The sequence below is a fragment of the Cupressus sempervirens genome, chromosome 3 (genome assembly GCF_028749045.1).
Source record: "Cupressus sempervirens isolate cs-2001-9-10 chromosome 3, ASM2874904v1, whole genome shotgun sequence".
NCBI classification, from domain to species: domain Eukaryota; kingdom Viridiplantae; phylum Streptophyta; class Pinopsida; order Cupressales; family Cupressaceae; genus Cupressus; species Cupressus sempervirens.
In genome coordinates this window covers 172,152,655-172,178,830 of record NC_143120.1, presented here as the reverse complement: position 1 = coordinate 172,178,830, position 26,176 = coordinate 172,152,655, and the positions used below count along the sequence as shown (strand labels likewise).

The 26,176-nt window shown below is 38.2% G+C and overlaps 1 protein-coding gene across 5 annotated transcripts in view; it reads left to right on the top strand.

Annotated features, from left to right (window-relative positions):
* Positions 1 to 26,176, top strand: part of LOC149565332 (MBOAT (membrane bound O-acyl transferase) family protein) — a 221,210-nt gene that overhangs the window by 120,863 nt on the left and 74,171 nt on the right. The gene's annotated exons all lie outside the window — the stretch shown is intronic.

The following is a 26,176-nucleotide window of genomic DNA, read 5'->3' as shown; positions in this document are numbered from 1 at the left end:
TGTGGCTTAGCAATTTGGTCTGGAGGTATTTGGAACCTTAGCAAAGTTACTAATAAAGATTACATGGGCTCAACTTCGATGGCACCATGTTTGATATGTGCAAAGTATTCTTCTCCACAAATGCTTGTGCAACTTGTGGTGGAGATAGATTAATGATCTTGGATATTTCAGGAAACTGATCAGAATGTTCAAAATTATATGATGCCATGTCACACAAATTCATGCTGTAAGACACAGGGCAATGCCTTCCTTGCTGGTTTTGGGCTTTCCAAGAGCCACTGCAACAATACTGGCTCTGCCTGCCAAACAAACAGCCTGCACAAACTTGCTTGCATAGATGCACCAAAAAAGAACAGAGGCATCTAAACTTGCAAATACATTACCTACTTCAAGATGCTAGATCTTCAAAAGTGAAAAGCCACACACTAAAGATTTACAGAGATTCAGATCAACTGCAGATCTGAAGTGACTGCATTTTTGAAAGCATAACAAAGATTGGCAGCAACCACTAAAATACTGGTCATGAAGCCCAAAATATTTATACAGAAAATGCTGCACTTGAACACATCCATGAAGCTCATCTGGCTAATTAACCAGGTATTATTATATCATCTCAAGTGATCACTTGAGACAATAATTATCATATTTAGTAAACAATAACTGATCCTCCCAGATGACATGAACAACCAGAACCGCTACCTGCTAATTATAAAGTCCACCAACCATGCAGCAATTATAATTTGTTAGTACTACAGTTAACATTAACTATTCGATTAAATATTGTGGATCGAAGGGCTGTGAGCTAATGTTAATGGATGCGCAGCTTGACTTTATTTGAATATAAGAGGTCATCGTATTGTCTTCTACAATCAGGCAACAAGATCATAACTAACGTTGGAGATCAATACAGCAATCAGATATAAGATGGTCGATAAATATAAATCTATATGGAGATATGTAGCAGTTTGTCAAGACTCAGATTTATAATAAAAGACAAGTACATATGTTGCTCATTAATATTTGTACTGGTTACATTCTGATATACATTCTGCAATCTCAGTTGCTTATGGTATTATTCAGGCAGTTCGATATATATGCTTGAATATCAATCTCAACATATATAGTCAATTGGATAGATATTTCAGAGGTATACTTGTGTTGAATATATAAAACTAAAATTGCTATTAGTCTGACACCAAATTGAACATGGTATCAGAGCAGGTTTAAGAAGATCAAATTCAGACTTGTAATATTAGCAACTAGATATTTGATTTCTCTTCAAATATTCAAGATGGTGAATGGATTGAAGGTTGAGGACAGACTCAAGGGCTTCAAATTTCACATCTTGGAAGTTTAGAATGATGCTGGTCTTTGAAGAAAATGACTTCTCTGGTTTTGTGCTAGAAAATATTCCTTTACCCATTGATGAAAATGAGTTAGCGAAGTGGAAGAAAAATAGCATCAAGGCAAAGAAGATGCTAACAGATTCCATAAAGGATCACATTGTGCCAATCTTCTCTAAAGTTCAGACAGCTAGATTAATGTTCATGACATTGGAGAAAATGTATGAAATCAACAATACAAGCAGAACACTCACCTTAGAACAGAAATTACATCACATCAAGATAGTTAAAGGAGAATCGATAATGTCTTTTTCTATGAAGATTAAGAACTGAGAAATCAACTCTGTACCATTGGACATATTGTTGATAGCAAAGAATTGTCGATATTGGCTTTAAATGGGCTTCGTGATTCTTGGGAGTCTTTCATCGAAGGGATTAGTGCAAGATGAAAATTTCCTAAGTTTGATCATTCAAAGACAGATTTTATACAAGAGGAATCAAGATTGATTACAAAAGGCATTAGTAAAAATTCTACAAATTAAGATATTCATGTCCTTACCGCACTCTCCTCAAAGAAGAAAGGTAAGAAAGGTCACTTCAAAAGAAAGAAAGATAAGGAATCCAATAATGGTTCTACATTTAAAAGAATAAAGGATATTTCTAAAGTCCAATGTTTTAGATGTGACAAATACGGTCACTATGCAATGAAATGTCCAAATAGGCCTAAGCCTCAAACATCCATTGTTGAAGTTGGTGAAACTATTCCGAAAAAGGATTTGGATTGATTCATATTCTATTCAGCCCTTTCAAGTCAAGTGCCTTCAAGCCATAGAACTTGAATAATTGATAGCGGTGCATCTCGACACATTACCGGATTTAGAGGACGTTTTAATGAGTTAATGCACGACAATTCATTTGGCAAGTGACCATTGGGGATGATTCTAGTCATTTCATGGAAGGAGTTGGGACTTCCTCTCTTAAACTATTCTAAGGCATTTCCTTGCAATTAAATGATGTACAACTTGTTCCAAGAATTAAGAGAAACCTTGTCTCCACTTCAGCTTTGGAAGAAAGTATATCACATTGCATTTGCAGATGGCCAAGTCCTTGCATAGCCAAAGAAATCAAACATCAAGATGACTCAAGTCATTGGAGTTTGTTATTGTAATGTCCCCTTTTTAATTCGACATGGTGTTAATCGTGGATTTGCCTATTCTAGACTCTCGTAGGCAAATGGGGTTGATGAGAGAGTCATTTTTTTGGCATTATTTGGTGATTACATGGCTCATTGTGCTCTTGGAGATATTATTTTATTTATATTTTATCATCACTTCTTATACGGGGCCTACATGTTATAATTCTAAGTTGAGTTGCACTTTTATTTTACAAAGTTATTTATTATAAAAAGAAAGTGCATTATAATGGGATTTTATAATGGATGTTTCTAGAAGTTCTTAGTAACTTCTTAGAAAAGGATGTTTCTAGAAGTTCTTAGTAACTTCTTAGGAAAGTAGATAAATAGAGGGCTTGGACTCCCATTTGGATACACGGGATTTGGTAACTCAACTACATCTTCTATGATCATTTGTGGAGCTTGATAGTCTGCAAATATTCAGCATAATCCTTGAGAACGATACGTCTTAAAAGATTGCATAACTGCAGAATTGAAAGACCTTCTGAAGGGTTGCACTTTGGAAGTGGTGTTCAGCCATTTCAAGTTGAGCTTAATTTGTATACTCAAACTACCTGAGAGTTTGAGTTTTTGAAAGCAGATCTAAAAAAGCAGTCCGAAAAAGCAGATCCGAAAAAGCAGATCCGAAAAAGCAGATCCAAAAAAGCAGTCCGAAAAAGTAGATCAGAAAAAGCAGTTCGAAAAAGCAAAGCGAAAAAGCAGATCCGAAAAAATCAAGTGAAAAAAACAGATCGGAAAAAGAAAAGCAGAAAAGGCAGCATTGGAGAAAATTATACAGTCATCTACAACTAGGTTCCTTTGTTAGCATTGCATTTTAGGTGTTATAAGTTTCAGTTGTAGGTGTGCATTATACCAACATTATCATTTTTGTAATCCATGTAAATGCCAAAAGTCTTGGCCATATTTCATGAGCATTGTATTAGAAATTTCATTGCAACTAAGGAGATAATAGTTGCTGGTGTCATTTGAGCAATTCAATATCATTATTTATTAGCTAGTTAGTTTGCATACCAACTGTTTGTAAAAGTGCCATTTGGCTGTAGGTGTTCATTTCTCATGTTTAGATCATATATATGCATTGTATATTGCCAAAATTAGTTGCACATTCATGTTAGGTCATTGTTTAGTCAATTTAGAGTCTGCTTGCAAGCATTCTTATTGATGCTAAGTGAAGGAAAGAGCCATAAAAGCAAACTGAAATTTTATATCAGTCATATGACTCTTGTATGCAAAGTGTTTTCTTGAACCTTTATCAGCATTTTGGGATTAGATTTGAGCAGGGTCATTACAGTGGTATCAAAGCCAGATTATCCTGCCATCCTAGTGGGTACAAACATAATGAAAATGTGGTGATATGACAGATTGGAATGTTCAATCTTTAACTCATCATTATAATTTAAGAAGAACCAGGGCTCCTCTAAACATAGGACAAGAGGAACAGGGAAATCTCGAGGATCATATTGATACAGGTGAACAGGTTATTGGCAATATGGGAGATAGGAATACTAGGGATCTTGGAGAGGACAGATTTTTACAGTTATTAGAGACCTTGGCACAGGGACAGCGATTAGCAGAACAGAAGGCACAGGAATAGAATCAGAGATTGGAGCTTATGATGCAGATGATGGCTCGTCAAATGGGGTTGAATGCTAACATGGGTGGTGGAAATAATCAAAATGGTAATAATCCGAATGGGAATAACCAAGATGGGACACAAAATGGAGGTGAACAAGTTGGGAACAGTTTCGGTCATGTACCCCAGCAAGCTAGGATAGTGAGTTCAAGGCCTATGATTCCCACCTTTCCTCCTAGAGCTCCGGAGCAGCCTGAACCAGAGCCCCTGATCACTGATATACAGGATCGGCTGAGGAGAGATTGGGAAGCTGGAGGACCAGACTTTACTGCTGCAATCACCTTTAGGGAGTATATGGATGTGTGGATGAAACATATGCCACATGGACACGACAGGAACCAGAATTATGAGCTACGGAAGAAAGTCAGAAAACTTCAGTTACCATATTATGATGGCTTGGGGAAGTCTATAGCAAGAGCTTGGGTTCAAAAGCTTGACACATACTTTCAATTGAACCCTATGCCTGAAGAAGAAGCTATTAAGTACGCAACAATTCATCTGGATGGGTTAGCACACGAGTGGTGGCATCATGTTATGGTCACTATGGGTCATGCACACATTACCTCATATGTGGAGTTTACAGAGAGATTGATTGAACTTTTTGATAGGAAGGATCGAGAACTCCATTTCAAGGAGTTAGCTCAGCTTAAACAGTGGGGATCATTGGAAACATACATTTCAGAGTTTCAAAAACTTGCAGTGTTAGTAACAGATGTATCTGAACGGAGGATACTGGTTTTATTTATGGATGGATTAGCAGATCCATTGAGAGTGTGGATTAAAGCTCTCAACGCTCCCACTTTGTAGGAAACCATTAAGAAAGCTCGTGACATGGATTCCTCTTCAGCGTCTATAAATAAATTCCAGGCAACGAGTTTCCCTTTGAGAAAAGATTAGGACAAAAAACCTTTTCATAGAGAGGCTCAGCTACCTAAGGAGGAAAGTAAGAGGTTCGACAATGAGACACTTAATGACGTGCATAGGAAGAAGCTATGCTTCTATTGCAAAGGCCCCTATGAGTATGGCCATGACTGTCCTATGAGGCCTAAAGGGAAGGCCAACCGGGCGATGTGGGCTTATTATGAGGGTTCAGATTTAGATAGCTTAGAAAACCATGATGAGGATACTGATGGAGCAAAGGGTGAGTAGGAGATAGACAGTGCAGAGCAAAAGAATGAACCAGAGCTACATTTACAGGAGGCACGTCTGTCTAGTATCAAGAGAGAGGGATCTTTCAGACTTCGGGGAGTCTTGGTTGGGCAGAAGGTTATTACATTGTTGGACACAGGTGCCACGCATAATTTCATTGATGCACGATTTGTGGAAAGGCATGGACTCATTACTGAGGAGTTCGAGGGACTGAGAGTCAAGGTAGCTAGTGAATATACTCTTCGTTGTGACAGGATGGTACGAGATCTACCTTTGCGCTTGAACAACTATGAGTTTAAGACAGATTATCATGTGGTCAACATGGGTGACATGGACATAGTACTTGGGATGTAGTGGCTACATTCCTTGAAGGAGGTTAGCTTAAGACTGGAGGATATGGAGATATGATTCGTGGTGGATGGCAGGACTCATGTGCTGAAGGCTATCCGTAATGGTGATGTGAGGACTATCTCATTTAGGCGGATGGAGAGATTAACTAGGCATAATGATATAGAGTGGGCAGCAGTTTGTACTTTGATGCCTACACAGGAGGAGCAACATAAGGCTGAATATCATCCTGATATTCAGAAATTGAGGATTAAGTACAAGAAGGTATTTAGTGAGATTCCACCAGGCAGACCACCAGATAGAGGCATCGAGCATATTATTGAGCTAAAGGAAGGTGCTAAGCCTGTCATGATCACACCATACAGGCACCCAAAGCGACTCAAGGATGAGATTGAGAGAACCATTGAGGAGTTGCTAGCTATGGGGCACATCCAACCAAGTAAGTCACCTTTTGCATCTTCTGTTGTTTTGGTAAAAAAGAAGGATGAAACTCTTCGGATGTGTATTGATTACAAGGAGTTAAATAAGAGAACCATTAAGAACAGGTATCCCATTCCTTGCATTGATGAGTTGATAGATGAATTGCACGGGGCTTGTTATTTCACGAAAATTGATTTGAGATCAGGATATCATTAGATCAGAGTCCGTGAACAGGATATTGAGAAAACTGCTTTTTGATGTCATTGCGGGCACTTCGAGTTTGTAGTCATGCCTTTCGGTTTGACCAATGCACCTGCCACTTTCTAGTCCACTATGAACAGGGTTTTCCACCATCAGTTGAGGAAATTCGTGTTGGTGTTTTTCGATGACATTTTGATCTATAGCCGATCATGGCAGTAGCATCTAGAGCACTTGGAGACGGTGTTGAGCATTCTACAGAAGGAGTCCTTGTATGCCAAGGAGTCCAAATGTGACTTAGGGATGATAGAGCTATTATATCTGGGACACATCATTAGTGTAGATGGAGTGCAGATGGGTCCTGAAAAGATTCGCGCTATTGTTGATTGGCCTCCACCAGAGAACCTTACATAGTTGAGGGGGTTCCTTGGTTTATGTGGTTTCTATCGCAGGTTTGTCAGTGGCTATTCATGACATGCGGCTCCCATGACAGATTTGCTGAAAAAAGGGGCATTTGTGTGGACTCAGGAGGCATAGGACTGTTTTATGGGATTCAAAGAAATAATGACAACGTGCCCAGTTCTAGCATTACCTGACTTCACGAAGCTATTTGAGCTTCAATGTGATGCATCTGGAGAGGGAGTAGGTGCTGTACTCATGCAGAATAAGCACCCTATAGCTTATTAGAGCAGGAAGCTTAGAGGTCCCGAACGTTCATTCAGTATATATGATAAGGAGATGTTGGCCATCATGCATGCTTTGGCCAAATTCAGACAGTATCTTATGGGTAGCAATTTTTGTATTAAAACTGATCATAACAGTTTGAGGCATTTCTTGGGACAGCGGGACCTGAATGATCGCCAATAGAAGTGGGTAAGTAAGCTGCAGGCATATGATTTTGACATCACATATGTCAAGGGAACTGAGAATGTTGTTGCAGATGCTCTATCTCGAAGGCCATACCTCACTTCTATGGTTCAGATATCAGAGGATTGGCGACACTTGATTATAGTAGAGTATGCCAGGGATACATGGGCCTCTGATATAGTGGAGGGAACAGTGATTGATACTAGATACACACTTGTAGATGATTTGATCATTTACAAGAACAGGATCTACTTCGTCCCAGGATCAAAGGTTAAGCAACTGATCTTGAGAGCACTTCACGACTCACCGACAGTAGGCCATCTCGGGTACTTCAAGACTTACAGGTCAGTTTGAGAGCGGTTCACTTGGAAGGGGCTGAAAACTGATGTTTTGCAATACGTTCGAGAGTGTCTTGTTTGCTAGCAGAACAAACAAGAACACACCTATCCAACAGGGCTCCTACAACCACTTCCGATTCCTGACAGGAAGTGGGAGTGCATCTCTATGGACTTTATCACGGGTTTGCCCAAGGTACAAGGACGGGATTGTATTTATGTGGTGGTCGATAGATTAACAAAATATGCTCATTTTTCCCCTATCACCACTACATACTCAGCAACTCAGGTAGCAAAGGTCTTCTTTCGGGAGGTTTCCAGATTGCACGGTTTGCCTCGGAACATTATGAGTGACAGGGATAGCCGTTTCATGATTCACTTTTGGCAGGAGGTATTCTGGTTATGTGGCACAGAGCTTACACCCAACACTAGCTATCACCCACAGACCGATGGTCAGACGGAGATTGTGAACAAATGGGTGGAAGGGTATTTAAGGAATTATGTGGCAGCTTAGCAGTGAGCTTGGGTCAGGTGGATATATCTCTGCGAGTATTGTTACAATACTACATATCACATAACTATACAGATGACACCCTTCATGGCACTTTACGGTTATGAGGCACCCAATTTCTTGGATTTGTTGTTGGGCAACAGCCGGGTACCCAGTGCAGGTGAATTATTACAAGAGAGTAAGGATATAGTTGCTACTCTCAGAGACAATATTGCTAGAGCTCAGAACCAGCAGAAGTAGTATGCAGACCAGAAGAGGACTGAGTGTAGTTGAGGTAGATGATATGGTTTACCTCATGTTGCAGCCATACAGGTAGTCTACTCTTAAAAAGAGTGGTGCAGAGAAACTCAAGCCACGCTATTATGGACCATTCAGGATTGTCAATCGATTAGGCGAGGTGGCTTATGAGTTGGAGCTTCCTGCAGACAACAAAGTACACAATGTGTTTCATGTGTCACGCCTCAAGAAGGCGTTGGATTAGAATGTGGTGCCTTCTACAGTATTACCTCTCTTAGATGATGAGGGAAAATTGATCTTAGTGCCAGAATCCATCCTGGAGAGCAGAGAAAAGTAGCTCTGTAGGAGGGTGATCAGAGAATACTTGGTTAAGTGGAAAGATCTACCTGTGGAGGATGCTACTTGGGAGGGGGAAGCTATTTTGCAGCATCCAGCATTGAGATTGCTTGAAGCCAAGCAATTTCAGGAGGGGCGGACTGTAATGTCCCCTTTTAAGTTCGACATGGCATTAATCGTGGATTTGCCTATTCCAGACCCTCGTAGGCAGATGGGGTTGATGAAATAGTCATTTTTTTGGCATTATTTTGTGATTAGATGGCTCATTGTGCTCTTGGAGATATTATTTTATTTATATTTTATCATCACTTCTTATACGGGGCCTACATGTTATAATTCTAAGTTGAGTTGCACTTTTATTTTACAAAGTTATTTATTATAAAAAAAAAGTGCATTATAATGGGATTTTATAATGGATGTTTCTAGAAGTTCTTAGTAACTTCTTAGGAAAGTAGATAAATAGAGGATTTGGGCTGCCATTTGGATACACAGGATTTGGTAACTCAACTACATCTTCTATGAGCATTTGTGGAGCTTGATAGTTTGCAAATATTCAACATAATCCTTGAGAACGATACCTTTCAAGGGATTGCATAATTGAGGAAGTGAAAGACCTTCTGAAGGGTTCCACATTGGAAGTGGTATTCAGCCATTTCAAGTTGAGCTTATTTTGTATACTCAAACTACTTGAGGGTTGAGTTTTTGAAAGCAGTCCGAAAAAGTAGCTCTGAAAAAGCAAATCAAAAAAAGCCGTCCAAAAAAGCAGATCCGAAAAAGCAAAGCGAAAAAGCAGATCCGAAAAAAGCAAGTGAAAAAAGAAAATTGGAAAAAGCAAAGCAGAAAAGGAAGCATTGGAGAAAATTATTACAGCCATCTACAACCAGGTTCCTTTGTTAGCATTGCATTGTAGGTGTTATAAGTTTCAGCTGTAGGTGTGCATTATACCAACATTATCATTTTTGTAATCCATGTAAATGCCAAAAGTCTTGGCCATATTTCATGAGCATTTTTTATTAGAACTTTCATTGCAATTAAGGAGATAATAGTTGCTGGTGTCATTTGAGCAATTCAATATCATTATTTATCAGCCAGTTAGTTTGCATACCAACTATTTGTAAAAGTGCCAGTTGGCTGTAGGTGTTCATTTCTCATGTTTAGATCATATATATGCATTTTATATTGCCAAAATTAGTTGCACATTCATGTTAGGTCATTGTTTAGTCAATTCAGAGTTTGCTTGCAAGCATTCTTATTGATGCTAAGTGAAGGAAAGAGCCATAAAAGCAAACTGAAATTTTATATCAGTCATATGACTCTTGTATGCAAAGTGTTTTCTTGAACCTTTATTAGCATTCTGGGATCAGATTTGAGTAGGGTCATTACAGTTATGGACATCCTACTCGAGCCTTACTTCATAATTCATCAATTTCTGGTGAGCTTTGGCACAGACATTCGGGTCACCTTCACCTTCATGCACTATCTACAACAGAGAAGATAGTTATAGGTCTTCCAAAACTCAACCATGAGCATGGAGGAACTTGCAAAGGTTGTGCAATAGGTAACAAAACTAAAGGCACATTTCATTAAATTGGAAGTAGATCCAAAAGCATTTTAGAGCTCTTTCAGATATATATGGCCCTATGTCTACTGCTTCCTTTAGTGGTTTCTTGTATTATATTATTTTTATTCATGACTACTCTAGGATGACTTAGATCTATTTCTTAAAAAATAAAGAATCTAATGAAATGCTTATGAGATTTAAGGAACTCAAAGCTATATTAGATAAGATAAATTTAATAATGTCTAGTGAAAGACCAACAAATAGCTCAAAGGGACTACAACAACTTGGGAAAAGAGAAGCCAACAACAAGAGCAACAAACGGTGTTTGGGGAAAGGAACAAGAGCAACAAGAACCAAAATAAGAAACCAATAAGAGAGGCCGAACTGCCCTCCTAGCCATCTTGAATAATCGGGAAAAAATTAGAACCAAGGGATATGCCTTGGTGTAGGAAGAGACCGCAAGCCATCATTGAGAACCTCTAGGGGATGGCGTGGAGGCAGGCTACAAGTGCAAGGATGTACGAGAATGTACAACTCGGGGGTCCCTGAGGAAGAATCTAGAGGCTGTCGTGTCGAGGAAACCACCATGATGAAGCTGATCTTGATGCAGGCCCATGGGGAAACACTGTTAAAAAGAATGGGTCTCATAGCTTTAGAGCGTCCTGAAGGTATAGGGAAAAGCACCTTTGATCAGTGTACCCAAAGTTGCTAGGTGATGTATGAATTATTTACATTATTGCTAAGGATGGCATTTGTGCATCTAAAGGGCTAGATTAGTCAACTAAGGGGTGGAATGATGGTTTCATGTCATAAGTGACATATCCAAGCACTTGGTAGACTTTTAGGAGGTTTGGACCAAGTCTGGTCTAACTAGGACAAAAGTTGCCAAGTTGCATGGCAATTTTGCAAAATTGCAAAAGTTGTCATGACAACTTTTATTGCAAAAAGTGCAATTTCGTTCAAAAGGTTGAATAACCACTTCAAAGCGGTTGCAGCAGGTGTAATGGATCTATATAACACCTCCCTAGATCCGCAACAAGGGTTGGATGCCATTCTGAAAGAATTTGAGTTAATGAACAAGCATTTTTATTAAGTTATTTTACCACAATCAGGGTCTTTTGCTTCACTTGGGCACTTAATGGATTGAACTCTGTACTGTGACTTGTTTTTTAAGTTGGTAGATGTAAATACTAGGTTCTGTGTGTGATTAGTTAGTACTTTCAATTTCATATTCTTGCACTTTGAAAATCTTTTGTTTTCTTCACTTTTGCTTGTCTGAAGTAGGCAGATTGTGAAAAGTGGGTCATAACTCACCTTTCCACCGTGGCATCTGTACGGTACCTTGGAATGTGTGAGATGACTCCTTGTACTATAGGCATACAAGAGCTTGGGCCTTGGAAATCTTGTTTGGCCTTTCTACAATGATGCCCTAGGCAAGCCAAGTGAGCATGGTTAGGGATCACAGTGATGGGAACAACATTTAATGGGGTTGAATGCATTGGTTTCTTTAATCGAAGTGGATGGAGAGAAGGTTATGAAGGTGGAGAAGCCTTGTGCCCAGCGAGAAGCCCAATTGACATGATTTAATAGGGATTTGAGTAAACCCTTGCGATTGTTGTCAGCATTTTGGTGAAACCCTTAAGTTTAGGCTTAAAAATAGCATCCCATTGTACAGAAAGGTTGGGGAAGTGAGACCAGGTGAATCTCAAAGGTGTTCCAAAAGGGTATTAGCATATGAAGTTTGTTTGCCACCTTAAGCCTTTTTCCAAGTTGAGAGCCAAAAGGTGAGTTTGGAGGCCTAATTCCTTGTAACCCTATTAGGCCTAATTTGGAGCAATTTCTTGAAATCGATAAATATTTCTATGGATCTTTGGTGGATGAGGTTTGGAATAGCCCCAATGCCTTAGGAACTACCCTCTCTCTCCATTTTGGGTAGGTTGTTGGCATTTGGTGTGGATGAGCTAGTAAGGCATCTAAGGAGTGTTGATTAAATGGAGTTGTATTCTATATTGGTGTAGACAAGTTGAAGGAAGGAAGGAAGGAAGGATTGGGAGTGGAATCCTTCTAAGTTAGGGTAGAGAAAGAACCCTAGTAGGCTAGAGAAGTGGCCTAGAGGAGATGCTAGGGAAGCTAGGGTTTAGGAGCAAGACTTGTCCTTACATCAGAGTGGTATGAGAGCCCCAAAAGATTTGGGATTGTGGTTAGATGTTTCAAACTGAATAAGAATCAGTAGGTGAAACAATCATTGTAACTAATGCCGAGTTAGCCAAAGGGATGGGTGAGCAAAAGGAGAAAAACATAATCCTTGAAGAAGCCCTAGAAGAAATGAAGACCAAGCTTGAAGAAGTTGCTGAAGCAACCAAGAACAAAGACAAAGAAGGTGAAAGTAGTGATAGAGGAAGGCAAAAATTGATGAGGAGGACATCATACTTGAACCAAACCCTCTATAGAATGAAGAGGTATTCTTGAAGGCCATCAAGGCACTTGGAGGAAAAGCCTTAGAAGGAATCCCATTGTTTAGTGGAAAGATGGACACTGATACAGTGATGGAATGGAGAATCATTTTGAGTGTGAAGGTGTCATAGAGGAACAGAAGGTAAAGGTTTCCAAGTCTAGACTCAGAGGTTCAACATTGACATGGTGGAAATATATGCAGGATGAAAGGGTCAGTATGGGTAAGAAGCCTATAGCTAATTGGAGTGCCATGGTGACTAAGGTTAAAGAGAATTATTTGCTAGAAGACTATGAAGTGCAATTGCATAGGAAAAGGCAAGGTCTAAAGCAGAAGGACTTAGATGTGGCCTCTTATACAGAGGAATTTTAGAAATTATGCCTAAGGTCCAAGATTCAAGAAGAGGAACTTGTTAAAGTGGCAAGGTACTTGGGTGGACTAAAGTGGAGCATCCAAGAAGAGCTAAGCCTATGGACCCCTACTATTGTTCATAAGTGTCAGCAATTGACTCTTAAGGTGGAAGAAAAGAATAGGAAGAAAGGAGACTCAAACTTAAGAGGTAGAGGTAGAGGAAGAGACCAAAGAGGGCATAAAGGTGGATACCAAGGCAGAGGCAATGACCTAAGATATCAAGGTGAGTCTAAACTTGCTGAGCAAGGTATTGAAACTACTTCAAGAGGAGGTTACACAAGAGGAAGAGGTACTCAAGGAGGCTCAAACAGAGCAAGAGTTGTAGGTAGGAGTAATTCATTCTTTGCTAGCATGGAATGTTACACTTGTGGTTAGTTGGGGCACCCTGCCTATAGATGTCCTGACAAACCTACTTCTTCAAACAGTGATAAGAGAGTTGCCTATGCTCATGAGGACACCATGAGTTCTAAGTGTTAAACTCTCGAGGATTTGCTACAAATGTATTAACATTGCCATTGTATTTAGTATCTGTTTTTCAAATGCAACATCCTCACACATTTATATTAAGCGTAGGGAAAGAATAGACATGTTCCATCATGGGACATGTCTATTCGATAATTAGATAATTAATATTAATCATAGTTATATTATATATATATATATATATATATTACAATAAATGTAATATCTCATACAAGATTAACACAAATATAAAAGATAAATACATCCGAATTGACTAAAACATTAACACTCCCTCTTAGTCAAGAAGGATAAATACATTTTGATAATCAAAGGTAAAGGACAATCAATATTTTGAATAACCCAAAGATGATAAACAATTATCATCTAAGCTCTTAGTTATTAAATTACCTAGTATGCATTTATACAAACAACCCAAAGATAATCAACATGATGACATCTAAGCTCTTAGTTGTTAGACTCACAAAATGCATACTTACCTCATATCCAATATGAATCTATATAGACAACTCAAAGACAGTCAATTTAATGACATCTAGGCACTCAGTTGTAAGTCTCACAAGATGCATATTCTCATGATTCAAGTACAACACTTACTCAAAATATATAACATAGAATTTAGTCAACAGAAGGTGCCACACATCAACACTCCCTCTTAGCTAGGAAGGCGAAACACAAGACATATTATGCCATTGGTAATATTAGGAATGACAAGTTTTAAGTATCTCTTTGATTAGAAGATATCCATTATTTTGATATCACATTTGATATCATGAGTGTTGGTCTTCCAAAATATCAACATATGATATTCACCAATTACTCAAATAGGGTTTTGATATCACTTCTGATATCAAGAGTATTGGTCTCCCAAAATATTGACATCCGATATTCACCAAGTACTCAACTAAGGTGTGATATCACATAATACAAGTTATTGTAAGATCATCACCTTACAATAACTTCTGCAAATACAAGCGACATCATTTGGAAGTTGTAACTTCCTTATGATGTACACAATGGGTAGGTCCATTAAATCACAGTCACAAGATATATTCATGAATTACAGTTCTCTTGACTGCTCCAATTTACTGATCACTCGGAGAATCCATCTCATCATGGTTTACTCCCTCTAAATCATTATGATCAAGATCACCAAAGTTTGACTAAATCATATCCTTTATCTTGCTCCCTTAGGCGGATTTGTCAGACTCCCTCTGAATCTAAAACATATCCTCTATTTGGTCCTCTTTGTCCAAGGTTGCCTCTAATAAAATATCAGTCTTCCTCCAAATCTCATATCAGTCATCATTGTCCTGCAAGAACATACTAGAAGAAAAGATCAAGGCATATATCTTGTAGTACGTATAGATATACAAATAAGAGTGTTGGAAAATTTAACTCTTGCCCTAAAATAATACTTGGTGAAGTAAGAAGTTAGAACCTTTCATCTTCTTATGTAGCCATTTATATGTAGACTTGTTGGTAAACAAATTTGTCACTGTAAAAGTGGCCCAATGGAGTGTATGTGTCAAACCATTCACAACAGTTGGATAGGCCCTTGGTATGTGGCCTTCCTTTGCATTTAGAGGGGCAGCTCCCTCGTATGATATAATTTTGAAGTTTTTAAATAAAAATGAAATCAAACTTTAAAAGATGAGAAAGCTCATGATGACGAATGCACCACACGACTTCACAACTTTCTTGAATTAACATAAACTAGCTAATTACAACAATCAAGATCTACGCTTGAAGGATACTATTAGCACAATGCTGATTCGATAATTCATGAACATTTGCACACTATTGTGAAAACACTTATTACAAAGAAAGGATCAACATCTCAACTTTTAGATATGTAGAAAGAGAACTCAAAATGTGTTTCCTTTTATTTCTTTGCACTAAGAACATAAAAGAAATTTTTGATCACAAGAACAAAATCTGTACACAATTTCCAAAAATTGTCTTGCTACCAAAACTTTTAACACAGTGTCCCCTTATTTCCAAATCCAAAAAGTCCCCTTTTACAAAGCTAAGATGATTCCTTATATAGGCATCAAGGTTAAGAGTACTCCTCTGTGGTTAATAACTACTTCCCAAATACGTGATTTGGGTGAGGTTAATTAACCTCTACAATATTAACCCAAAATGACAAAAGTCGCTGATTACATAGGTAGAAGATTAAAACCATTACATCAAATGAAGGATAAGGCATTTTAGAGCCTTGTTATGGCTTCAAAATCTGTGTGCGGATAGGAATAAAGGTACAAACCATTGCACATTTTCTCCAACACATCAAACCCCATTATCAATGCCTCGAAGCTTTCATCTGATCATGGAACATTGATGACTGTATGTTTGGAAGGGTTACCTTTCCAATTGTTCTCCATCCATGTAAAATACGTGGCTGATTCTAGGAAGACATTGTCGATTTTCCAAAATAATGAGCTTGAGCTTCATCTCTGCAACAAATATTAAAGAGGCACTTTGTCAAACAGTTTGAGTGCATGGCCTTGAGCTCAATCAAATGCATTGTGTGAATGAACTCGCAACTTGCCAAGATATTGAGGTGATGGTTTGGTATTGATCTTTGATTGCGTAAAAGGGAATCAAATACCATTTCTTTAATCATGGTTTAGCACAAAACTTTACATGTACCTCTCTGGAGTCAATTGATATTGCCGCCTATGTGCACTCATATCTCCATGTTCATCTTTGTAAGCACATCCATGCTTTTCTTTAAGGTGATATCACCAAATGATATTAAAACAAAAATGTACAATTTTAATTCCCACTTGACTTGCTGGTTGGAGGGTGAAGAGAAGATAGTGAAATAGATGACTATAGTTTTCAATTTCTACACCATGACTATATTGATCTCCTCTACTTGTGGGCTGGAATACTTGGGTGGATGGTGAGCTTGTCTATGATGATCAGGACCATCAATTTTGCAGTTTGAATCTGGAGTATTATGTCAAATGGTTATTGTGCATTGTCTCTACTATGCCAACGTTCAAAGAAAAGTTTCAAACGCACTTAGAAACCAAGCATAGTGCAGATATGAGTGGTCAACCAGCAAAGACCATTCAATGTACTACGACTGGGAAGATGAAGGATGGCTGGTCTAACAGTCCACGCGCTTTTCCTATGATCTTGTGTTGATCCGCTTGTTGTTTTACCAAATAGTTATCGTGCCCTATCTATAATCTTTATGAATACCACTGATTCCCATTGGAAGCCACAGGCTGGAGATTGAAACATTATATCAAACAGTTATCGTGTCTTATCATTTTTTTTTTGCTGGATATATACTGCAGGCTACGAGAATGTTAGTGATGGGCAGCATTTCTATCTTGCTTGAACATTCTGTCACACAATCCTTGTTAATAGCTTATGCCTCCGCAATTTCCAATTGAATAGTTAGCAATAGCATTAGCCAATGATTCATACTTTCAGTTCTCTTCTTTTACTAACTTTATCAGAGAGGTTAATAACCACCTCCAAAATACGTATTTGGAGCTCGACCTTAACCTTTGAGACAAGAAGTTAAGATTAATGATGGGGGAGAAAATACGTGTTTTGGAAATTAATCTTAATTTCTTTGATGGAGAGGTTAAGATTTCAAAGTAAAACACATGTTTTGGACCCCAAATGTTAACCTCTTTTTAAAAGGTTAATGGTTAATGATTTGGTTCGAAATACGCGTTTCGCCCCCAAACCTTAACCTTTTAAAAGGTTAATGGTTAATGATCAAGTTGAAAATGTGTATTTTGGTCCCTTCCATTAACCTGCAAGAACTTTTGATTCGGGAACCGGATTTTAAAAATTCAAAGTGCTGGATAGAGCTGGTGATTAGCAAGAGGATTTGAAATCATGAATTGGATAAGTCTTCGAACACTTTACAGATTGAATTTTTATGTCCTCTTGCACATTTTGATTGAAAATTTTGAAATTTGGGTATGATAAATACCAAGGCAACAAGACTCTATTGACCTCTCACTTTGGCACTACTAGCCACTTATATGAGAGTTACTCATCTCTTGCATGGCATGATAGGTTTATTACTCATATAGTCATTTATACAATGATACTCTCAATCCCTATACTAGTATTCAACCATTTATATAGAGTTGAGTGTCATCCTTATACTGACACTCTAGGAACTCAAGTAAGAAACATATTAATCTCTTTAATTTGTATTTATAAGTACCATTCTTGAATTATTATAATTGTCTACAATTCTCTATTTCGAATTATATACATAGACCACATTATAATATAAAAGGTGCTGAATGTATTTATTCATTTACTTTAATAATGTATTGAAATTTACTTTACCTTAACTTCCCTTTGGGATTACTTCCCAATACTCTTACCACCTTATACTTAACCAAATCAGTTGGTGGCATGAAGTCATTTAATAGACCCTCGATATGTCTTTGGAGCTGGAGATAAATGTAAAGGTATGGCCCTTATTTCTCCTAGTCCATCAATTTCTAGATGACTCGTCCTTTTAATTAAGGATCTGCAATATGAAATGTTTGACCATCCGTAATATCAGCGATTATGCTTCCCTTCACCTTTATTTTAATCTTTCTTCCATGTGGTGCGGTCTTCCTACTTTTGTCTTAATGAACTTGTGCCGTTGTTACTAATCAGGAAAAGATGGTCAAGAACTTCACATATTACTCGGGCAAAATTGTGAATATCAGTCGCTATATAGATATTTGACCTTTCAGGTATGCTTAATCTGGATTTTTGCACATTTATCATATGCAAAAGTAGAAGATGGTTCTCTTGCTTGCAACTAGCTGGAATACCCAATCATGTGATTTTTCACATGAATATAGTCCTCATTGATATGATTCCTTTTATTTTCCTTTATCTTTGTCCATGCTTCTGATTCTCCTCCACTCATGCACAATAAGAGCATGTGAACCGATTACAAAATATGTGCAAGATGCATTGGGCTAGAAATATTTCAAAATACATGAATATATGAAGCGACTCGATTGTATCCTAACATGGTGAACATTAATTTGGGTTCTAAAAACTGAATACAGGTTGTGGATTCTTTAATTACATGATTGCTTCACCAACCTTCATACTTTGAGTAGCTTCTATAGGATATATTTGAACTTTATCATAGAAATGCAGATAATTGAAAGAATGATATACAAGTCACACATTATCTTTAAAACCTGAACAATGAAAAGGTTAAACCATTTGACATAGAATCTCAAAGATATGTCATGCCATGGAATTAAAGTCTGCAGGATACGAACAAAATGGCTCAGCTTGATAGAAGCTGTGTACAACGTGGATGTCGATAGTATGCACATGAATTGCTTGACAAAATGGCTACCACACTCTCTCCTATCTCCAATTTGGAGTTGCATTAAGAAAAGAAAGTGGAATCATGGATAGCCTGATTGTTTGACAATATGTCTCCATGCGGTTGAGCAACATTGTGAAGATGTAGTGCACAACAATCGTTTGATGAAATGCAAGTCCCAGTCCATAAAGATAAATTCATATTAGTATCCTTCCTGATTTGAACATCATGGATTTAATTGAAAAGTATTTGAGAACTCTCAAGAAAATATAGTTGACAGGTGTAATGTCAAATTCAATAGCTTTTGTCAACATTTATACTGCCTGTGCTAAAATAGAAGATACCATTTTGAATATGAAACTTTCTCTGTTTGGTGTTGACTAGGTGTCTGCGATAGATGTCTCATCCATGTATCCAAGCTATAGATATGGAGTCTTATCAAGCTTGTGTATTAAAAATTTTGATTTCTCTTTTTCATACAGGGTGATAGATCTGGTAGCTTCATCAACAACCACCAAATCAAATCCCCTTTTAAATGTATGAATCTTCTCTACTGCAGTCAAGATACAGAAAAGAGTCTATAGAACTATGACAAAAACAATCAGCTCTCGGGACTCGAGGACGGCAATTTTATATACTCTTTCATTCTGAGGATTAATGATTTCTAACTTAACTGCTTGTCCACATGTGTCGACAACTGGATGCCTGAAGTTGCTATTAACTTCAAATGGGTCTTTTTTTTTCTATTGGTGTTAGGTCAACTTCACATACTTCATACACCATATTGAGTGGATGTTCCTCCACTATTGAAAATCTCACCTTCACCTCCACTTGCTGATCGGACTGGGAACTCCACCAGAACCAAGATGAAGTAGGCTTCTGATTTTCAACACTAACTCCTTCAATAAACCTGGTCACTAAGTTGCCCTCCGTTGATACTAACACCTTCTTCAATTCCTATACAAACTCATCCTCCACCTGTGCAAATTTCCAGACCTTTTAAACAAACGACTATATAGACCCCAGAATAATAATCAAAGTGCTCTTTGAATGTGGCCAAAATTTCCGACTGTGTAATCTCCAAATGTATGGTGCGAGATACATGTTCACTCCTTTCTAAGTTACTATTCATAGTCCCTCGTAGGAATATTGGCCCGATATGACTCAACATTCTGTGTAAGGTGTGAGATTAACAATAATTAGAAAATGGCATTCTCTGGGTAAAGCTTTCGTTGACTTGTAGTTCAGCAGGGCTTCGATAGGGAAAAGAAGTAGAAGACTGAGTTTGCAAATATCTTAAAAATGATCATATTCTTTTACGTGGCCTCTCCATAGAAGTGTGGTAGAAATGAACCATCCATCTCCGTGCTCCTTGCTCAAGCATACAAATTTCTCAACACAAATCTCAGGATTGAAATGTGCTATGATACGATGTTAAATTCCTGAGGATCTGCTGCAAATATATTAACATTGTGATGTGAATATCAGGATTTAACTGTGTGATTTTTGAGTCAAACTCGATGACCCATGTTTCTATTTTATATTAACATTGTCGTTGTATTTGGTATCTATTTTTCAAATGCAACATCCTCTCACATTTATACTGAGCATAGGGAAAGAATAGACATGTTCCTTCATCGGACATGTCTATTCGATAATCAGATAATTAATATTAATTATAGTTATATATATATATATATATATATATATATATATATATATATTACAATAAATTAAATATCTCATATAAGATCAACACGCAAATATAAAAGATAAATACATCCAAATTGACTAAGACTTTAACACTAAGGTATATGAGGTAGATCATATTGAGTTAGAGAGAGGAGAAAACTTGATGTTCAAGAGGGTGTTGATTAGACAGCCAGTCAAGGATGAACCTAAGCATAGAAGGGTCTTGTTTAGGATTAGGTGCAAGATTTTGGGCAAGTTGTGTAAGGTTATTGTGGATTCAAGTTCCACAGATAACATTATATCAGAGGAAGCAGTGGATAAGCTCAAATTGGTAAAGGTACCACATGTTAACCCTTACAAGGTTACATGGTTGAACAAAGGGCAGAGAGTGTTCGTCAATGAGTAGACTTGGGTTGAGTTCTCAATTGCAGGCTATAAAGACAAATTGCTCTGTGATATATTGCCTATGGATGCATGTCATCTACTGCTAGGCAGATCTTGGCAATATGACAGAGGTGTTGTCTATGATGGGAAGAAAAATTCAATTTCTTTTAAGAAAGATGGGAGAACTTTTAAAATTCAGTCCTTATTGGAGGAAGATGAGTTACATTCCAAGAATCCTAGTGTGTTGTTGAGTAGTGGGAAGGAGTTTCTTAATGCCTTAAGCATGAAGACAGTGAAGTATATGCTATTCTTTTTAAACCTAAGGAAGAAGAGAAACCTAAACAACAATCCCTACCCATTGAAATCCAAGAAATGCTTGTGAAGTATAAGGACATTGTTAGTGACGGGGTACCTGCAACTTTACCTCCTAGAAGGGTGGTAAGTCATCAAATTGACTTTGTACTTGATGCTTCATTGACAAATAAGGCAGCCTATAAGCTTACCCCAGAACAAAACAGAGAGGTAGCTAGACAAGTGCAAGAGCTTCTGGATCACGGTCTAATAGAGAAGAGCATTAGTCCATGTGCAGTGCCAGTAGTTTTGGCATCTAAGAAAGAAGGAAAATGGAGGCTTTGTACAGATTCAAGGGCCATCAACAGGATTACCATAAGGTATAGGTTTCCCATACCTAGAATTGAAGACTAGATGGATTGGTTTGGAGGAGCTCAATATTTCACAAAGTTGGACCTCAAAAGTGGTTACCATCAAATAAGGATAAAGAAAGGTGATGAGTGGAAGACATCTTTTAAGACCACAGATGGATTGTATGAGTGGCTTGTGATGCCATTTCGGCTCTCAAATGCTCCTAGCACATTCATGAGACTCATGAACGAAGTGTTGAAGGACTACACAAGGAGATTTGTGGTGGTATATCTCGATGATATACTCATCTTCAGTAATACAAGAGAACACCTCAAGCATGTGGAGATGGTGCTAAGGAAATTGCATGAAGAGAAGTTGGAAATGAACGTAGAGAAATGTGAATTCATGAAGCAGGAGCTTGTATACCTAGGGTTTGTAGTATCCAAAGTGTCTTTGAAAATGAACCAAGACAAGGTTGCCGCTATCTTAAGTTGCCCACCACCTACCACAGCAACAGAGGTAAGGAGCTTTCATGGGTTAGCTCAATTTTATAGAAAGTTTATTAGGAACTTCAATGGAATTTGTGCACCATTACTAGACACCGTTAAGGGTGGAGTGAAGACCAAGTTTAGATGGACTTCTGAGGCAATAAAAGCATTTGAAAAGTTGAAGGAACAAGTAGCCACATAACATGTCCTTAAACTGCCTAGTTTTGACAAACTGCTTACCCTAGAGTGTGATGCAAGTGGGATGGCAGTAGGGGTTGTGTTAAGTCAAGAAGGTAAGCCAATAGCCTTCTTCAGTGAGAAGCTAAATGAAGCCAAGAAGAAGTATTCCTCTTATGACTTGGAATTGTATGCTTTGGTTCAGTCTCTTAGGAAATGGAGGCATTACCTTCTACCCAAGGAGTTTGTGGTATGCACTGACAACCAAGCCCTTAGCTACATAAATACGCAAGAAAAGTAAAGCAATAAATATTTGAAGCGGATGGAGTATCTTCAAGCATTCACATTCACCATTAAGCACAAGAAGGGGTAGATGAACAATGTTGTACATGCACTAAGTAGAAGGATGTTGACCATTCAAGAAGTTCAACTACATAGCATTGGCATAGAGAGTTTCAAGGACCTCTACAAGGATGATGAAGACTTTGTTGAAGCCTACAAGGTATGCTCCGATTTTCAAAATCACTTTCATAGTTCTTTTGTTGACTATACTTCACAAAGTGGCCTATTGTTTAAGGGGAGCCAGTTATGTGTTCCTAAGGGTTCCATGAGGGAGAACCTTATCCAAGGACAACATAATGGAATCCTAAGTGGTCACTTTGGCATCAACAAGACCCTAGAATTAGTTCAGAGGTTCTACTATTGGCCAAAATTGTCAAGAGATGTGACAAGATATGTGGAGCAGTGTGTAGTATGCATGAAGACAAAAGGAGGAGCTAGTAATGCAGGTTTGTACCAACATTTACTAGTCCCTAATAGGCCATGGGAGTGTGTTAGCGTGGACTTCATTGTAGTGTTACCTAAGACAAAATAGGGATATGATAGCATCTATGTTGTGGTGGATAGATTTAGTATAATGGGTCATTTTATACCTTGCAAAACTACCCATGATGCTAGCCATATTGCACATCCATTCTTCATAGAGATTGTGAGGATCCATGGACTACCCCTAAACATTGTGTTAGATAGGGATGTCAAATTTATGAGCCATTTGGAAAACCTTGTGAGATAGGTTGGGAACTAACTTGTCTTTTGGATCAGCTTACCATCCTCAGACTAATGGTCAAACTGAGGTGGTTAATAGGATATTGGGTAATATGTTAAGGTGCCTAACTAAAGAGTATGGTCAGACATGGGATGTGGTTATTCCTTAGACAGAGTATACATATAATGACAATGTGAACATAACAATAGGTAGGAGCCCATTTGAAATTGTTTATGGGATGCATCCAAGGGTTGTGTGTGAACTTAGAGACCTTGGAGCTATGGAGTATAAGAGTGGTCAGGCTGAAGACTTCACTTAGATCATGAAGGAGATTCAAGAATAGGTGAGGAGGACTATACAAGAGACTATACAAAGGTTGAAGGCTAAAGTGGATGAGAAAAGGAAAGATGTTCAATTTGCAATAGATGATCATGTCATGGTACACTTGAACAAGCCTAGGTTGCAGAAAGGGTACCTACTAAACTACAAATGAAGAGAGTGGGACCCTGTAAGATTCTTGCTAAGTATGGAGCTAATGCCTATAACGTGGATCTACCTAGTGATTTGAACATCTCACTTGTCTTCAATGTGGCAGACCTAACCAAGTTTAAGGGACCTCTGATAGAAGTAGACATGACTAAACAAGAGGTTGGCAAGGATGTAACACCTGATGTTTTACCTCCTAAGTTGGAACTAGAGGCAGAGGAAGTATTGGATTCAAGATTCAAGAAGACTACTAGACACAAGGTGTACATGGAACACCTCATCAAGTGGAAAGCTAAACCAGAGTCAGAGGCAACATGGATTGTAGCTACAGATTTCAAGAAGTTGGGAATTGCTGAGGACATCTTGTCTACAAGAGTGACATGATTTACTCTTGTGGGGAGCATGGTGTAGGAGCACCTAGGTAAGGCTATCTAGTAACCTAGGGTTCCTAGAAGAGTTTTGGCTTGTAGTGGCTTTAGCCAAGCCATTAGTGTAATAAAGGGGCTAGTGAGTCCTAGAGTATGACTTAGCCATTAGGAGGTCTAATTGGGTCCTCATTACCACTTGGTTGTCCAAAGTTGCTAGGTGATGTCCAAATTGTTGTCATTATTGCTAAGGATGGCAATTGTGCATCTAGAGGGATAGATTAGTCAACTAAGGGACAGAATCATGGTTTCAGTGCATAAGTGACATATCCAAGTACTTGATAGAGTTTCAAGAGGTTTTGACCAAGTCTGGTCTAACTAGGACAAAAGTTGTCAAGTTGCATGGCAATTTTGCAAAACTGCAAAAGTTGTCATGACAACTTTTATTGCAAAAAGTGCAATTTCGATTAGAAGGTTGAATAACCACCTTTAAGTTGTTGGACCAGGTGTAATGGATTTATATAAGGCCTCCCTTGACCTGTAACAAGGGTTGGATGACATTGTGAAAGAATTTGGGTCAATGAACAAACATTTTTATTATGTTATTTTACCACAATCAGGGTCTTTTACTTCATTTGGGCACTTTATGGATTGTACTATGTACTATGACTTGTTTTTAAGTTAGTAGATGTAAATACTAGGTTCTATGTGTGATTAGTTAGTACTTTCAATTTCATTTCCTTGCACTATGAAAATCTTTTGTTTTCTTCACTTTCGCTGGTCTGAACTAGGCAGATTGTGAAAATGAGGTCATAACTCACCTTTCCACCGTGGCATCTGTACAATACCTTGGAATGTGTGAGATGCTTCCTTGTACTATAGGCATACAAGAGCTTGGGCCTTGGAAAGCTTGTTGGCCTTTCTACAATGATGCCCTAGGCAAGCCAAGTGAACATGGTTAGGGATCACAATGATGGGAACAACATTTAATGGGGTTGAATGCATTGGTTTCTTTAATCCAAGTGAATGGAGAGAAGGTTATGACGGTGGAGAAGACTTGTGCCCAAGGAGAAGCCCAATTGACATGATTTAATAGCGATTTGAGCAAACCCTTGTGAGTGTTGTCAGCATTTTGGTGAAACCCTTAAGTTTAGGCTTAAAAATAGCATCCCACTGTACAGACAGGTTGGGGAAGTGAGACCAGGTGAATCTTAAAGGTCTTCAAAAAGGGTATCATGATATGAAGTTTGTTTGCCACCTTCGTAAGCCTTTTTCCAAGTTGAGAGCTAAAAGGTGAGTTTGGAGGCCTAATTCCTTGTATCCCTATTAGGCCTAATTTGGAGCAATTTCTTGAAATTGATAGAAATTTCTATGGATCTTTGGTGGATGAGGATTGGAATGCCCCCAATGCCTTATGAACTACCTTCTCTCTCCATTTTGCGTAGGTTGTGGTCAAGTGTGGACGTTTGGTGTGGATGAGCCAATAAGGCATCTAAGGAGTGTTGATTGGATGGAATTGTATTCTATATTGGCGTAGACAAGTTGAAGGAAGGGAGGATTGGGAGTGGAATCCTTCTAACTTAGGGTAGAGAAAGAACCCTAGTAGGCTAGAGAAGTGGCCTAGAGGAGACGCTAGGAGAAGCTAGGGTTTAGGAGCAAGACTTGTCTTTACATCACAACTTGAAAAGGAACTTTTAGGGAAAGTAAGAGACCACATAAGCTTTCTACCTATGTTGCATTGATGAGTCAAATTATTAATTGAGAACCTGCCAGAATTGAGGAAGCCACATGTCGATGCCATGACAAAAGAGTCAATCAATTCTAAGGAATGATGCTTAGGGCATTTTACCTAGACTAGAAGGTAAATCTATTGTTTCTTCTAAATGACTCCCTAAGATTACACATGCTACTAATGAAAGTATTGATAAAGACAAGGTTAAGTTTGTGGCTAGAGGATTCCCTCAGTAGGAGGGAATTAACTATGAGGAAACCTTTTGTCCAGTTGCTTGATACACTTTAGTCAGAATTGATCATCACTATGGGGAAACATTAATTTTAGTATTTTATGTTGAAGATTTACTTATCACTAGAT